At 42.9% G+C, this 17647-nt stretch overlaps 1 protein-coding gene across 1 annotated transcript in view; it reads left to right on the forward strand.

Moving 5' to 3' along the window:
• LOC143803830 (uncharacterized) overlaps positions 1–17647 on the forward strand; it is a 154456-nt gene that overhangs the window by 83887 nt on the left and 52922 nt on the right. The gene's annotated exons all lie outside the window — the stretch shown is intronic.

Consider the following 17647-nt stretch of genomic DNA (forward strand, 5'->3'; position numbering starts at 1 on the left):
TAATCGGGCCAGCTCTGCCACCTTGGTGTCTCCCTTTTTCTGTAATTCGGGGTTTCATCCTCGATTTTCTTCTGGTCAGGTGGAATCTTTGGATTGTCCTGGAGTGGATGCTGTGGTGGAGAGGTTGCATCAGATTTGGGGGCAGGTAGTGGACAATTTGAAGTTGTCCCAGGAGAAGACTCAGCTTTTTGCCAACCGCCGGCGTCGGGTTGGTCCTCGGCTTTGTGTTGGGGACTTGGTGTGGTTGTCTTCTCGTTTTGTCCCTATGAGGGTTTCTTCTCCCAAGTTTAAGCCTCGGTTCATCGGCCCGTACAAGATATTGGAGATTCTTAACCCTGTGTCCTTCCGTTTGGACCTCCCTGCATCTTTTTCTATTCATAATGTTTTTCATCGGTCATTATTGCGCAGGTATGAGGTACCGGTTGTGCCTTCCGTTGAGCCTCCTGCTCCGGTGTTGGTTGAGGGCGAGTTGGAGTACGTTGTGGAAAAAATCTTGGACTCCCGTGTTTCCAGACGGAAACTCCAGTATCTGGTCAAATGGAAGGGATACGGTCAGGAGGATAATTCTTGGGTGACTGCCTCTGATGTTCATGCCTCCGATTTGGTCCGTGCCTTTCTTAGGGCTCATCCTGATCGCCCTGGTGGTTCTGGTGAGGGTTCGGTGCCCCCTCCTTGAGGGGGGGGTACTGTTGTGAAATTGGATTTTGGGCTCCCCCGGTGGCCACTGGTGGAATTGAACTGGTGTGCATCATCCTCTCTGTTCACCTGTTTCCATCAGGATGTGGGAGTCGCTATTTAGCCTTGCTCCTCTGTCACTTCCATGCCGGTCAACATTGTAATCAGAAGCCTTTCTGTGCATGTTCCTGCTGCTAGACAACTCCCAGCTAAGTTGGACTTTAGTCCTTGTTTGTTTTTGCATTTTGTTCCAGTTCACAGCTGTAGTTTCGTTTCTGTGTCTGGAAAGCTCTTGTGATCTGAAATTGCCACTCTGATGTTATGAGTTAATACTAGAGTCTTAAAGTAATTTCAGAATGGTGTTTTGATAGGGTTTTCAGCTGACCATGAAAGTGCCCTTTCTGTCTTCCTGCTATCTAGTAAGCGGACCTCAATTTTGCTAAACCTATTTTCATACTACGTTTGTCATTTCATCTAAAATCACCGCCAATATTTGTGGGGGCCTCTGTCTGCCTTTCGGGGAAATTTCTCTAGAGGTGAGCCAGGACTATATTTTCCTCTGCCAGGATTAGTTAGTCCTCCGGCCGGCGCTGGGCGTCTAGGGATAAAACGCAGGCTACGCTACCCGGCTACTGTTAGTTGTGCGGCAGGTTTAGTTCATGGTCAGTTTAGTTTCCATCCTTCCAAGAGCTAGTTCTTATGTTTGCTGGGCTATGTTCTCTTGCCATTGAGAACCATAACAACTGCTCCTATGTACAAGAATATAACTACTATAATACTGACCCTATGTACAAGAATATAACTACTATAATACTGTTCCTATGTACAAGAATATAACTACTATAATACTGCTCCTATGTACAAGAATATAACTACTATAATACTGCCCCTATGTACAAGACCTTAACTACTACAATACTGCCCCTATGTACAAGAATATAACTACTATAATACTGCTCCTATGTACAAGAATATAACTACTATAATACTGCTCCTATGTACAAGAATATAACTACTATAATACTGCTCCTATGTACAAAAATATAACTACTATAATACTGCCCCTATGTACAAGAATATAACTACTATAATACTGCTCCTATGTACAAGAATATTACTACTATAATCTCCACAAAAAGAAAAAAAGAAAAAATCAAGAAGACCGGCACTTGGCGTATACCCACTAGTCCATACTTGCTTCAACTGACCGGGAATGGTAGCGGACTCTCTAGCATGCAGAAAGATCAGCTGTGGGTTGTGCTCAACCAGAAGAAACTGTCAGATATTTCCATAAGGCAAAATACAAAAAGAAAGTGGCACTCACCCAGAAGTTGCTGAAACAATGATTCGTCCTTTATTGAACTTTACATGGAGAGGCGGCTGGTGAATAACGAGGGTGCGGGGAGTACTATAATACTGACCCTATGTACAAGAATATAACTACTATAATACTGTTCCTATGTACAAGAATATAACTACTATAATACTGCTCCTATGTACAAGAATATAACTACTATAATACTTCTCCTATGTACAAGAATATAACTACTATAATACTGCCCCTATGTACAAGAATATAACTACTATAATACTGCCCCTATGTACAAGAATATAACTACTATAATACTGCCCCTATATACAGGAATATAACTACTATAATACTGCTCCTATGTACAAGAATATAACTACTATAATACTGCTCCTATGTACAAGAATATAACTACTATAATACTGACCCTATGTACAAGAATATAACTACTATAATACTGATCCTATGTACAAGAATATAACTACTATAATACTGCTCCTATGTACAAGAATATAACTACTATAATACTGCCCCTATATACAAGAATATAACTACTATAATACTGCTCCTATGTACAAGAATATAACTACTATAATACTGCCCCTATATACAAAAATATAACTACTATAATACTGCTCCTATGTACAAGAATATAACTACTGTAATACTGCTCCTATGTACAAGAATATAACTACTATAATACTGCCCCTATGTACAAGACCATAACTACTACAATACTGCCCCTATGTACAAGAATATAACTACTATAATACTGCTCCTATGTACAAGAATATAACTACTATAATACTGCTCCTATGTACAAGAATATAACTACTATAATACTGCTCCTATGTACAAGAATATAACTACTATAATACTGACCCTATGTACAAGAATATAACTACTATAATACTGCTCCTATGTACAAGAATATAACTACTATAATACTGCTCCTATGCACAAGAATATAACTACTATAATACTGCCCCTATGTACAAGACCATAACTACTACAATACTGCCCCTATGTACAAGAATATAACTACTATAATACAGCTCCTATGTACAAGAATATAACTACTATAATACTGCTCCTATGTACAAGAATATAACTACTATAATACTGCTCCTATGTACAAGAATATAACTACTATAATACTGACCCTATGTACAAGAATATAACTACTATAATACTGTTCCTATGTACAAGAATATAACTACTATAATACTGCTCCTATGTACAAGAATATAACTACTATAATACTGCCCCTATGTACAAGACCATAACTACTACAATACTGCCCCTATGTACAAGAATATAACTACTATAATACTGCTCCTATGTATAAGAATATAACTACTATAATACTGCTCCTACGTACAAGAATATAACTACTATAATACTGCTCCTATGTACAAAAATATAACTACTATAATACTGACCCTATGTACAAGAATATAACTACTATAATACTGCTCCTATGTACAAGAATATAACTACTATAATACTTCTCCTATGTACAAGAATATAACTACTATAATACTGCCCCTATGTACAAGAATATAACTACTATAATACTGCCCCTATGTACAAGAATATAACTACTATAATACTGCCCCTATATACAAGAATATAACTACTATAATACTGCTCCTATGTACAAGAATATAACTACTATAATACTGACCCTATGTACAAGAATATAACTACTATAATACTGCTATGTACAAGAATATAACTACTATAATACTGCTCCTATGTACAAGAATATAACTACTATAATACTGCCCCTATGTACAAGAATATAACTACTATAATACTGCTCCTATGTACAAGAATATAACTACTATAATACTGCTATGTACAAGAATATAACTACTATAATACTGCTCCTATGTACAAGAATATAACTACTATAATACTGCTATGTACAAGAATATAACTACTATAATACTGCTCCTATGTACAAGAATATAACTACTATAATACTGCCCCTATGTACAAGAATATAACTACTATAATACTGCCCCTATGTACAAGAATATAACTACTATAATACTGCCCCTATATACAAGAATATAACTACTATAATACTGCTCCTATGTACAAGAATATAACTACTATAATACTGCTCCTATGTACAAGAATATAACTACTATAATACTGACCCTATGTACAAGAATATAACTACTATAATACTGCTCCTATGTACAAGAATATAACTACTATAATACTGCTCCTATGTACAAGAATATAACTACTATAATACTGCCCCTATATACAAGAATATAACTACTATAATACTGCTCCTATGTACAAGAATATAACTACTATAATACTGCCCCTATATACAAGAATATAACTACTATAATACTGCTCCTATGTACAAGAATATAACTACTATAATACTGACCCTATGTACAAGAATATAACTACTATAATACTGCTATGTACAAGAATATAACTACTATAATACTGCTCCTATGTACAAGAATATAACTACTATAATACTGCCCCTATGTACAAGAATATAACTACTATAATACTGCTCCTATGTACAAGAATATAACTACTATAATACTGCTATGTACAAGAATATAACTACTATAATACTGCTATGTACAAGAATATAACTACTATAATACTGCTCCTATGTACAAGAATATAACTACTATAATACTGCTCCTATGTACAAGAATATAACTACTATAATACTGACCCTATGTACAAGAATATAACTACTATAATACTGCTCCTATGTACAAGAATATAACTACTATAATACTGCTCCTATGTACAAGAATATAACTACTATAATACTGCCCCTATGTACAAGACCATAACTACTACAATACTGCCCCTATGTACAAGAATATAACTACTATAATACTGCTCCTATGTACAAGAATATAACTACTATAATACTGCTCCTATGTACAAGAATATAACTACTATAATACTGCTCCTATGTACAAGAATATAACTACTATAATACTGCCCCTATATACAAGAATATAACTACTATAATACTGCTCCTATGTACAAGAATATAACTACTATAATACTGCCCCTATATACAAGAATATAACTACTATAATACTGCTCCTATGTACAAGAATATAACTACTATAATACTGCTCCTATGTACAAGAATATAACTACTATAATACTGACCCTATGTACAAGAATATAACTACTATAATACTGCTCCTATGTACAAGAATATAACTACTATAATACTGCTCCTATGTACAAGAATATAACTACTATAATACTGCCCCTATGTACAAGACCATAACTACTACAATACTGCCCCTATGTACAAGAATATAACTACTATAATACTGCTCCTATGTACAAGAATATAACTATAATACTGCTCCTATGTACAAGAATATAACTACTATAATACTGCTCCTATGTACAAGAATATAACTACTATAATACTGACCTTATGTACAAGAATATAACTACTATAATACTGCTCCTATGTACAAGAATATAACTACTATAATACTGCTCCTATGTACAAGAATATAACTACTATTATACTGCCCCTATGTACAAGACCATAACTACTACAATACTGCCCCTATGTACAAGAATATAACTACTATAATACTGCTCCTATGTACAAGAATATAACTACTATAATACTGCTCCTATGTACAAGAATATAACTACTATAATACTGCTCCTATGTACAAGAATATAACTACTATAATACTGACCCTATGTACAAGAATATAACTACTAGAATACTGCTCCTATGTACAAGAATATAACTACTATAATACTGCTCCTATGTACAAGAATATAACTACTATAATACTGCCCCTATGTACAAGAATATAACTACTATAATACTGCCCCTATGTACAAGAATATAACTACTATAATACTGCCCCTATATACAAGAATATAACTACTATAATACTGCTCCTATGTACAAGAATATAACTACTATAATACTGCCCCTATATACAAGAATATAACTACTATAATACTGCTCCTATGTACAAGAATATAACTACTATAATACTCACCCTATGTACAAGAATATAACTACTATAATACTGCTATGTACAAGAATATAACTACTATAATACTGCTCCTATGTACAAGAATATAACTAGTATAATACTGCTCCTATGTAGAAGAATATAACTACTATAATACTGCTCCTATGTACAAGAATATAACTACTATAATACTGACCCTATGTACAAGAATATAACTACTATAATACTGCTCCTATGTACAAGAATATAACTACTATAATACTGCTCCTATGTACAAGAATATAACTACTATAATACTGTCCCTATGTACAAGACCATAACTACTACAATACTGCCCCTATGTACAAGAATATAACTACTATAATACTGCCCCTGTGTACAAGAATTTAACTACTATAATACTGCTCCTATGTACAAGAATATAACTACTATAATACTGCTCCTATGTACAAGAATATAACTACTATAATACTGCCCCTATGTACAAGAATATAACTACTATAATACTGCCCCTATGTACAAGAATATAACTACTATAATACTGTCCCTATGTACAAGAATATAACTACTATAATACTGCCCCTATGTACAAGACCATAACTACTACAATACTGCCCCTATGTACAAGAATATAACTACTATAATACTGCCCCTGTGTACAAGAATTTAACTACTATAATACTGCTCCTATGTACAAGAATATAACTGCTATAATACTGACCCTATGTACAAGAATATAACTACTATAATACTGCTATGTACAAGAATATAACTACTATAATACTGCTCCTATGTACAAGAATATAACTACTATAATACTGCCCCTGTGTACAAGAATATAACTACTATAATACTGCTCCTATGTACAAGAATATAACTACTATAATACTGCTATGTACAAGAATATAACTACTATAATACTGCTCCTATGTACAAGAATATAACTACTATAATACTGCTATGTACAAGAATATAACTACTATAATACTGCTCCTATGTACAAGAATATAACTACTATAATACTGCCCCTATGTACAAGAATATAACTACTATAATACTGCTCCTATGTACAAGAATATAACTACTATAATACTGCTATGTACAAGAATATAACTACTATAATACTGCTCCTATGTACAAGAATATAACTACTATAATACTGCTCCTATGTACAAGAATATAACTACTATAATACTGACCCTATGTACAAGAATATAACTACTATAATACTGCTCCTATGTACAAGAATATAACTACTATAATACTGCTCCTATGTACAAGAATATAACTACTATAATACTGCCCCTATGTACAAGACCATAACTACTACAATACTGCCCCTATGTACAAGAATATAACTACTATAATACTGCTCCTATGTACAAGAATATAACTACTATAATACTGCTCCTATGTACAAGAATATAACTACTATAATACTGCTCCTATGTACAAGAATATAACTACTATAATACTGCCCCTATATACAAGAATATAACTACTATAATACTGCTCCTATGTACAAGAATATAACTACTATAATACTGCCCCTATATACAAGAATATAACTACTATAATACTGCTCCTATGTACAAGAATATAACTACTATAATACTGCTCCTATGTACAAGAATATAACTGCTATAATACTGACCCTATGTACAAGAATATAACTACTATAATACTGCTCCTATGTACAAGAATATAACTACTATAATACTGCTCCTATGTACAAGAATATAACTACTATAATACTGCCCCTATGTACAAGACCATAACTACTACAATACTGCCCCTATGTACAAGAATATAACTACTATAATACTGCTCCTATGTACAAGAATATAACTACTATAATACTGCTCCTATGTACAAGAATATAACTACTATAATACTGCTCCTATGTACAAGAATATAACTACTATAATACTGCCCCTATATACAAGAATATAACTACTATAATACTGCTCCTATGTACAAGAATATAACTACTATAATACTGCCCCTATATACAAGAATATAACTACTATAATACTGCTCCTATGTACAAGAATATAACTACTATAATACTGCCTCCTAGCTGTGAGGTTGTGTGTTGGTAGCTCTCCTGATGTCTGGAGCAAGCCCAGGGAGGGGCCACCCTGGGCGTGGAAGCTCCCCAGGCAAGGCCCAGGCTTCTCGGCCTACACTGGGACAAGGCTCCCAGACCTCTCTAAATGGGAATACTAATCCCAAAGCCACTGTGAGACCAGTGAATGCAGCGAGCCAAAGATGCAGCAGTTTTATGAAGGAAGAAAAACCTGCAAGCAAAGTTTTGGGAGGAAAATCTCCTCCAAGTCCAGCAAAGAAGCAAGAAGTTAAAGTGTTGGTGAGTGATGTTACACAGCACAGTATGAAGTCCTGTAACTCCCCGGTCAGTAAGCAGCCCCTGCCTGAAGCACAGGTGAAAGCAGCCGCAGCTGCACCAATCACCTCTCCTGCTTCCAGGCAGAGACGGACGTCTCTGGAAAGACAGACAATCCAGGAGAACTTGCAGCAACATGGAAGTGTGGCGCTGTCAGGACGCACCCGGTCACAATCAGGTGGCAGCGATAAACCTGCTGCGGAGCCTGCACCCAGCCGAGGAGCCACAAAGCCATCTGTGGTGGAACCGCACAAGACTGTGTTCAAAACCCCTGCACCCGTGGTGAAGCCTAAACCTGTGCAGCCGGCACGTGCACCCGAGCTGCAGCTAGCGGACGAGATACCGGGACTGGTCAGAAAACTGGGTGAGTTACAGCAGCAAAAAAAGCGCTGCAAATGGAAGTAGACTTTATCTACAACCTAAAAGTCGCTAATCCTGCCGGTAATGATGCCTATGACCTGAGACTGAACACACTGGGGGTACAGCTGGCGAGTGTTGTGCAGGACATTGAATCTGTGCTGGAGGGCATGGGGCCCCTGGCGGAGACCTACAGGAACCGCGAGCGGTTCGCCTCCTATAAGCAGGACTGTGCTGTAGAGACTGGGACCCCCGAGCAGCGGACACGGCCAGTGTTACAGGCTGCCCGCTTCTGCTTCCAGGAGGGGAAAAAACTGCCGCAGCAAGCAGCTGAGTGTGAACAGGAGCATGCACTTCAGACTCCAGCAGAGGCACCACAGGTCCCAGAATGTCCCATGCAGGAGCAGGACGGTGTTTGTGGGACTGTTTGTGCTGCTAAGGCAGCTGAGTGCGAACAGGAGCATGCACTGCAGACTCCAGCAGAGGCACCACAGGTCCCAGAATGTCCCATGCAGGAGCAGGACGGTGTTTGTGAGACTGTTTGTGCTTCTGAGGCAGCTGAGTGTGAACAGGAGCATGCACTGCAGACTCCAGCAGAGGCACCACAGGTCCCAGAATGCCCCACGCAGGAGCAGGACATTATTTGTGAGACTGTTTGTGCTGATGAGGCCGAAGCTGAGGCTGAGGCACAGACTGGGGCTGGTGATGTTGTGCCCATGGGGTCGGGGGTTGGAGGGGTTTCACATCCTGTCATGAACGTGGCACTGTCTGATGATAATGATGCTGCTGATGATAATGTGCATGATATGTGTGACTATCCCCCTTTACCATCTAGTCCACAAGGTGTGGCAGCCCCCCCTGCTGCAGACCCTCTCCCTGTCAGTCGGCCCAGTGTGACCCGGCAGGTGCCCCCCAGGAATGCCTGGAACCGCGGCGCCCCATCCTTCACCTCCAGCGCCAGGTATACCGGCCAGACGTTTAAGCGCATTAATGTGGTGCGGTTTAAATACATTGGTGCCAAGGAGGATCTGCCACAGCGCAGGTATGTGGTGAGAGAGCTGCTATGCGGCCAGATGGGGTTTGTGGCAAACGAGATACTGGCGGTGTCTAACCTTCAGGACAGGCAGGGCTACGAGGTCAGTTTCAAGCTCCAGTGTGACCTGGACAGGTTCTGGGCCAATTACCCCAGGTTCAGAGACTCTGAAGGCTGGAATAAATTTATTTTGGTTCCTATCTCCAGGCCGGACACTGTCACGGTAAATATCACCTTCTGGAATGAGGCCGTTCCCCCACAGGACATCGAGGTGTGGCTCCGGAGACACTGTGACCTCGTCTCTGGACTCTCCAAGGTCAGAGATGAGGATGGTATCTGGACAATGGGGTGGAAAGCTGTGGTGAAACTGCGGCAATTCAATAACATTACTGCCCACTTACCCAACTCCTTCTTCATTGGGAGGGAGAAGGGAAGATGTTATTACCCCGGGCAGCCCAGAAAATGTTTCAAATGTGGTGGGAAAGGTCATCTGGCTAACGCCTGTACTGTGGTGAAGTGCAGCCTGTGTGGTGAAATCGGCCACGTCGCTGCGGATTGCCGGGATGTTAGATGTAACCTCTGCGGTAAGATGGGCCACCCTCACAGGGACTGTCCAGACGCCTGGCATAATATCTGCAGAGTCTTCCCTGATGAGGCTGTACTGGCAGGGGCAGAGGCTCAGGAGGATGAGGATGTGGTGGCAGGGGCACATGAGGGGGAGGATTTAATGTCAGGAGAGATGGTGACCAACCCAGATGCCCAACAGGAGTCCACTCATGTAACACCAGAGAAGCAGGGTATAGAGGGTGCAGAGGGGAACATGGAGGTCCAGCAGCCTCAGGTGTCCCCCCCCCTCAGCATCACTGTCTGTATCTGATGACTGGAGCATCAATCTTAATAAAAGGAAGAAAAAGAGCACGTCCTCCCGTAAACCTGAGGCAGAATATGACACCAGTCAGAGAGCTACTAGGAAACTTCAGAATTCTGCAGGAGTGATGGTTGTGTCCAACAAGTATGGAGTTTTATCTGAGTCTAATGATGATGATTATGAGACAGAGTTGAGGAAAGTTGATGCAGAGTGTGACAGGGACATAGAGGACCACCCTCCGTCAAAGCGGAAGCCTTTATCTGTGGACCCTCAGGTAGAGTCTGTCATGGACACCAGTGGTGGACAGAACATCCCTGACTCATGATGATGGCAGTTACTGTGCTCCTTCTCTATTGTGTAGTGATGGCGGGGTTCTCATTAACACTAACATCAAGTAATGTCAATAGTATTAAGGCAAGGAGGACGAGACATGTGGTGTATGAACATCTCACACATCTGGACACCGATGTCATTTTCCTGCAGGAGACACGACTGACATCTCTGGGGCTTATGAGAGAGGCTGAGAGGGAATGGAGGTCCGGTCCTTCTTTCTGGTCACTGGCTGTGGAGCCTTACGCCGGAGTCGCTGTCCTGTTTAACACCAATGATGTGACTGTGCATAGGATGACGGAGGTGGTCATGGGAAGATGTTTGGTCCTGGAAGTCACTATTCATGGGAGGCGACTCCGGCTTATTAACATCTATGGGCCACAGACAGTGACTGACAGGATTCAGCTATTTAATACCGTTAAGCCTTACCTCTTCACTTCTCTTCCGGTGGTGATGGCAGGGGACTTTAATGCCATACTGACATCAGGTGACAGTTCCTCGGGCAGGACAGTGACCAGGGATGGTAAGGTCCTAAATAGCATTATAATGCAGGCTGGACTGACTGACGTTTTCGCACAGGGAGGTCGACAGCCAAAATTCACGTATTCATGTTCGAACAGGAGCAGTAGGATAGATTTTGCTTTTGTAAGTCCTACTGAGGCTGTCGGCACCCTGAGTGAGAAGGTCGTCCCTTACTCTGATCACCTCGCCTTGTGCTTCTGTCTGGGGACCTCTAACCGTCCGGACATCGGTAGAGGGTTGTGGAAGCTCAATTCCAGTCTCCTGGATGATGCTTATGTTCAGAGTCGTGTCTACTCCCTTATCCAGCTTCATCTGGATAGGGTTGACTTCTATGACAACATGACCGACTGGTGGGAGGACGTCAAGGAGGATATCAGATCCCTCTTAAAGAGACTGTCAGTTAATAAAGGGAGGAATAAGTACAGCCAGTACCTAAAGCTGCGTAAAGAATTGGAGTCACTATATTCGGCGGGCGGGGATGACAAAGTGAAGATCGACCGACTGAAATCTGAGATAAGGCAGTATCAGTATAGTAGGTATACCTCCCTGGTTCTTGAACGGGATTATGGGTCCTTAGGGGCCCCTGATCCCTTTGAGAATTGCAGGGAGAGGGTAGTCAAAAAAATGGTCACGGGTCTCACTGACTTCCAGGGTGTATTGCAGGAGTCACGGGAGGGTATCCTGGAGGTAGTGGGATCTTACTATGCTGACTTGTTTCAGAGGAAAGTTTTGGATAAAGATAAGATGGCTCAATTCTTGGAGGCAACTCCTGTGCCTGATACTAATGATCTGGACTTTTCTCCTTTGACAGCAGAGTTAACGGTGGAGGAAGTTAAGGAGGCTATTGATAAATTACATCTGAAGAAGGCACCAGGTCCAGATGGCATAACAGCAGAATTTTATAGGAAATTCAGAGACCTCCTGGCTCCAATCCTCGTGGATGTGTATAGAAGTTGTCTAGAAAATCACCTGATGCCTCCATCCATGAGAGTGTCCTCGTTGATTCTGCTGTCTAAGGGTAAAGAGCCGAGCGACATCAAGAACTGGAGGCCGATTGCCCTCTTGAATGTGGACAGGAAGATTCTAGCAAAGATCCTGTTTTCTAGATTAGTCTGTTTGTCCCCAGCACTGTTGGCAGGCTCTCAGTTTGGCACAGTAAAAGGGCGGAACATCTCTGGAGCAGTCATCTCGATACGGGAGATGTTTGAGAGATGTAAAGCTCTGCGGTGTGGGAAATATATTGTTAGTCTGGACCAGGCTAAAGCCTTTGACAGGGTTGATCATGACTATCTGTGGGCCACTTTGTCAAAGTACGGTATTCCGGGACAATTTGTGGATTGGCTGAAGACATTGTACAGAGAGGCGGTGAGCTTTCCTCTGATTAATGGTTGGCAGGGTGACACTTTTGGAGTTGAGGCAGGGGTGAGACAGGGTTGCCCACTGAGTCCGCTCCTGTATGTTTTTGCCCTAGACCCGTTTCTGAGGTCACTGCAGGAGTGCGATTTTCAGGGGGTGCCGGTCCCCCATTGCCTGCCTCTGAATGTTGTTGCCTATGCGGATGATGTGACGTTGGTGATCTCTAATCCTCGAGAGGTGCAGATGTTATCTGCGTCTATCAGAAGTTACTCAGAGGCCTCCGGGTCTCTGGTCAACCTTGAGAAGAGTCAAGCTCTGTGGACATTAGATACTGATCCCAGCTTTGATCTGCGGCAGTTTGCCAAAGCCTCCACCCATATTAAGATCCTAGGGGTTAAATTTGGGAGGGATGATAATGCCACGCTAAATTGGGAGGAGAAATTGGAAACCGGAAATGCAAAGGTTCAGCGATGGAAGAACTGGAGGCTGACCTACAGAGAAAGGGTCGCAATGTTGAAGACTTACCTGGTCCCTGTTTTCTTGTATGTCTCTGTCATTTTCCCTTTGCCAGAATCTTTCTCAGCGAGGCTCTTCAGCCTGTTCTTCCAGCTCTTGTGGGGGAATAGGTTGAACCTAATAAAGAGAGGAATAACGTACCTACGGCGGAGAGAGGGTGGGCTGGATATGTTGAATCCAAGGGTTTTCTTTGACTCCTTGTTCCTAAAGGTAAATTTTGGGAACATGGACTCAAACAGTAGCTCCCTGTGGGTAAATAGTATCAGGTACTGGATATTGCCTTTTGCAGAATCTTGGGTGCGAGGCGGCAGTCTCAAGAGGAGGAGATGGACAGGTGATCACCTCCCCCAGTATCTGGACTACGGTCTGAAGTGTGTTAGGAGGTGGGGACTGGAGAAGTCTTACATTGAGAGGAGTACGAGAAGAGACATATATGCTCATGTATGTAGGACTTTCTTCTACTCTCCACTGGCCCTGAGAGATTGTGTCACCACCACCCTGCAGGAAAGCCTTAGGTTCCTAAACGGGAAACGACTTCCTCTTAAACTGTTTGATGTCACTTGGCTTTCACTGCATAGTCGTCTCTTTGTCAAGGGAAACCTGAAACATCTGAGTGTCTCTGATAGGAATTGTCCCCTTGGTTGTCAGCAGGAGGAGACTATGGAGCACTTTATATGTGATTGCTGGGGAGGGAGGAAGATCTGGGAGGAAGTGTCAGATAGTCTAAAAATCCCCAGACTGCGGACCCTAAAGTATCCTGACATAATCTATGGTGTTCCCTCCACTGTTAGTAACATCGACAGAGAGACGATGTACATTATCATAAGTGTTATCAAATACTATCATTGGCACATGAGAACCCGGGTGTCACTGCACAATGAGCTGTTCGATCACACCGCTGCGGCTGGTCAGGTTATGTCAGAACTCCGGTGGATAAAATCACTAGAAGTTGGAAGGAGTCAGAGAAACAATAAGTTATGGAGGAACATAAATTTCAGTTAGGAAATATGATGATATATATACTGTTTTGTTATTGTTTTGTTTGATTTTCTTCTCCATCCAGGTGTGGACACTTAGGCTAGTTTCACACTAGCGTTAACTGCATTACGTCGCAAATCCGTTTTTTGGCCGAAAAAACGGATGCGTCAAAAAAGTGAAAAACGGTGACAAACGTATGCCACGCATCCAGCATTTCGACGGATCCGTCGCTAATCCGCTAAACGTTTCCGTCGAAAATACTGGATGCGTTGCATACGTTGTATCCGTTTTACCATCCGTTGTATCCGTTTTTCCGACGGATCCGTTTTTAAAAGGGGAGGCTCCCAAAATTTGATTGGCTACTGGAAAATTTGAAAAACTATATAGTACTGTATTTACAGCCCATCTTTGTGGGTTTTAGTTTTGTGGCAGCGATGGAAGGTGTTCTTGGGAGGATTGCTAGTTTGGTTACCGACGTTATCTTTGAGACAAATCGCCTGGATATCATAGTGCGGGAGAAGGAGGCGGCAGCGGAAAGGCGTAGGATCAGTGGCGTAGGAAGGGGGGTGCGGGGGGGGCGGTCCGCCCCGGGCGGCACAATGCGGGGGGGCGGCACAATGCGGGGGTGAGTCAGTGGCGTATCTAGGGGGGAGCAGCCGGCAGGGGGGCGCAGTCGGGCCGCCTAAAGCGGCGGTCCGCAGTGTCTCCCCCGGCGGCTGCATTCTGTCACCCCCCGCACTGGGAGTCAGCTGTTCTCTGTGCCGACTGTCAAGCTGACAGCCGGCACAGAGAAGCTGCGGCGTGCCGGCTCCCAGTGTTCAATTGTACTCGTATCTGTGATGCGAGTACAATTGAAGCTCTGACTGCCGGGTCAGAGCGACGCCAGCAGCGTGATCAGGTCATGTGATCACGCTGCTGACGTCACTCACCTGCGCGGCAGAGCAGGAGCTGCAGATCGACCAGGAGACACAGAGCGGTGGTAAGTGCTCCAGTGGAGCTGAAGACACCGAAGGTGCAGTGGGGGGGGGATTTACTGTGTGGGGAAGGGGGGCATATATTGTGGGGGGGATTTAATGTGAGGGGATGGGGGGCATATATTGTGGGGGGGATTTACTGTGAGTGGGAATGGGGGCATTTATTGTGGGGGGGATTTAATGTGAGGGGATGGGGGGCATATATTGTGGGGGGGATTTAATGTGAGGGGATGGGGGGCATATATTGTGGGGGGGATTTACTGTGAGTGGGGATGGGGGGGATATATTGTGGGGGGGATTTAATGTGCGGGGATGGGGGGGATATATTGTGGGGGGGATTTAGTGTGCGGGGATGGGGGGCATATATTGTGGGGGGGATTTACTGTGAGTGGGGATGGGGGCATATATTGTGGGGGGGATTTAATGTGAGGGGATGGGGGGCATATATTGTGGGGGGGATTTAATGTGAGGGGATGGGGGGCATATATTGTGGGGGGGATTTACTGTGAGTGGGGATGGGGGGCATATATTGTGGGGGGGATTTAATGTGAGGGGATGGGGGGCATATATTGTGGGGGGGGATTTAATGTGAGGGGATGGGGGCATATATTGTGGGGGGGATTTAATGTGAGGGGATGGGGGGCATATATTGTGGGGGGGATTTACTGTGAGTGGGGATGGGGGGCATATATTGTGGGGGGGATTTAATGTGCGGGGATGGGGGGGATATATTGTGGGGGGGATTTAATGTGCGGGGATGGGGGGCATATATTGTGGGGGGGATTTAATGTGCGGGGATGGGGGGCATATATTGTGGGGGGGATTTACTGTGAGTGGGGATGGGGGCATATATTGTGGGGGGGATTTAATGTGAGTGGGGATGGGGGGCATATATTGTGGGGGGGATTTACTGTGAGTGGGGGGGATTTAATGTGAGTGGGGATAGTGGGATATATTATTGGATTGGGGATATTTAATGTGAGTGGAGATGGGGGATTTAATGTGTGGGGGAGATCTGAGGACACAAAATGAAGAGCAAAGGGGGAGATGGGGGGGCATATATGAGGAAACAGTATGGGGGATGGGTGCAGACAGCTTGGGGTCAAACGGGGGGATGTATGCAGACACAGTATGAGTAGCGATGTGAAAAACGTATGTGGACAGAGTACGGGGAGTGAGGGTGTTGGGATGTGTGCATGCGTAGCATGGGGGACAGTGTAAGGGCACAGCCAGGAGGGGATAGTATACAAAGGAGGGGGAGTGTGATGAGAGAGTACAGTATAAATACTGGGCCCTATAGGGGGGACACAGTGTGAGAGGTCAGTGTGAAGAGGGGTCCGGTATAGAAAGGAGAGGTCAGTGTGAAGAGCAAGTACCATAAGACGGACAGTGTGGGGGTCATATTTTATGCAGACAATATAGTGAGGGGCAATTTTTTATTCAGGAGCATTATAATGACACTTGTATCTTTAAGGGCATCATGTGGAGATTTTCTGCAAAAGAGCGGAGAAGATGGAAGTCTGCAGAGACGGCTGTGGATCAGAAAACTCATCATGGGGTCTGGACAATATGAAGAAATGAAGGAGAACAACTCCAGAGGCGACGTCATCTATAAGGTACCTGGATGTAAATGTTATTTGTGATACTAACTAACTCTCATGTTTTTATTTATGTTAGGAGCATTAAAGGGCATGTCCAGGTTTGTAATGAGTCTGCAGTCATTCTTTGTGACTGCAGACTTCTGACTTCTCACAGTGCGCCCTGCACACTGTCAGGATTCTCTCGTGCTGGCGATTTACATACATGCGGTCACATGCTGACTAGACATGTGTGGCCTCACTCTATGATAATGAACTGAGCGAGGCCAGGCACGTCTAGTCGGAATGTGGTCAGAAGTATACAAATCGCATGCTTGTGCTGACATGACCGTCCACCGGCCAGGGAGAATCCTAAAAGTGTGCAGTGCATTAGTTGTGAGAATTCAGAAGCTGCGATGTCAGGATTCAGCTCTGCAGGTTCCAGTCGTCGACACATGGACACGTCACTCATATGCGATTTTCATACTCGTGGTCCTGTAACAACGAGCTTCTCTTCTGCTTCTCTCAGTTTTTCACTTAACATTGGGAGCTTAAGGGAGAGGAGCTCGTCGGTACATGACTAAGTGTGAAAATCGCATACATTCTGGGGGGGGGGGGCGCCAAACTCGGGAACAGCCCCGGGCGGCAAAAGCTCTAGCTACGCCCCTGCGTAGGATGCTTCTGCAGCAACGGAGACGAAGACGAATGTGGATTCATCCGATTAAT

This window comes from Ranitomeya variabilis, chromosome 2 (assembly GCF_051348905.1).
Source record: "Ranitomeya variabilis isolate aRanVar5 chromosome 2, aRanVar5.hap1, whole genome shotgun sequence".
Classification (NCBI taxonomy): domain Eukaryota; kingdom Metazoa; phylum Chordata; class Amphibia; order Anura; family Dendrobatidae; genus Ranitomeya; species Ranitomeya variabilis.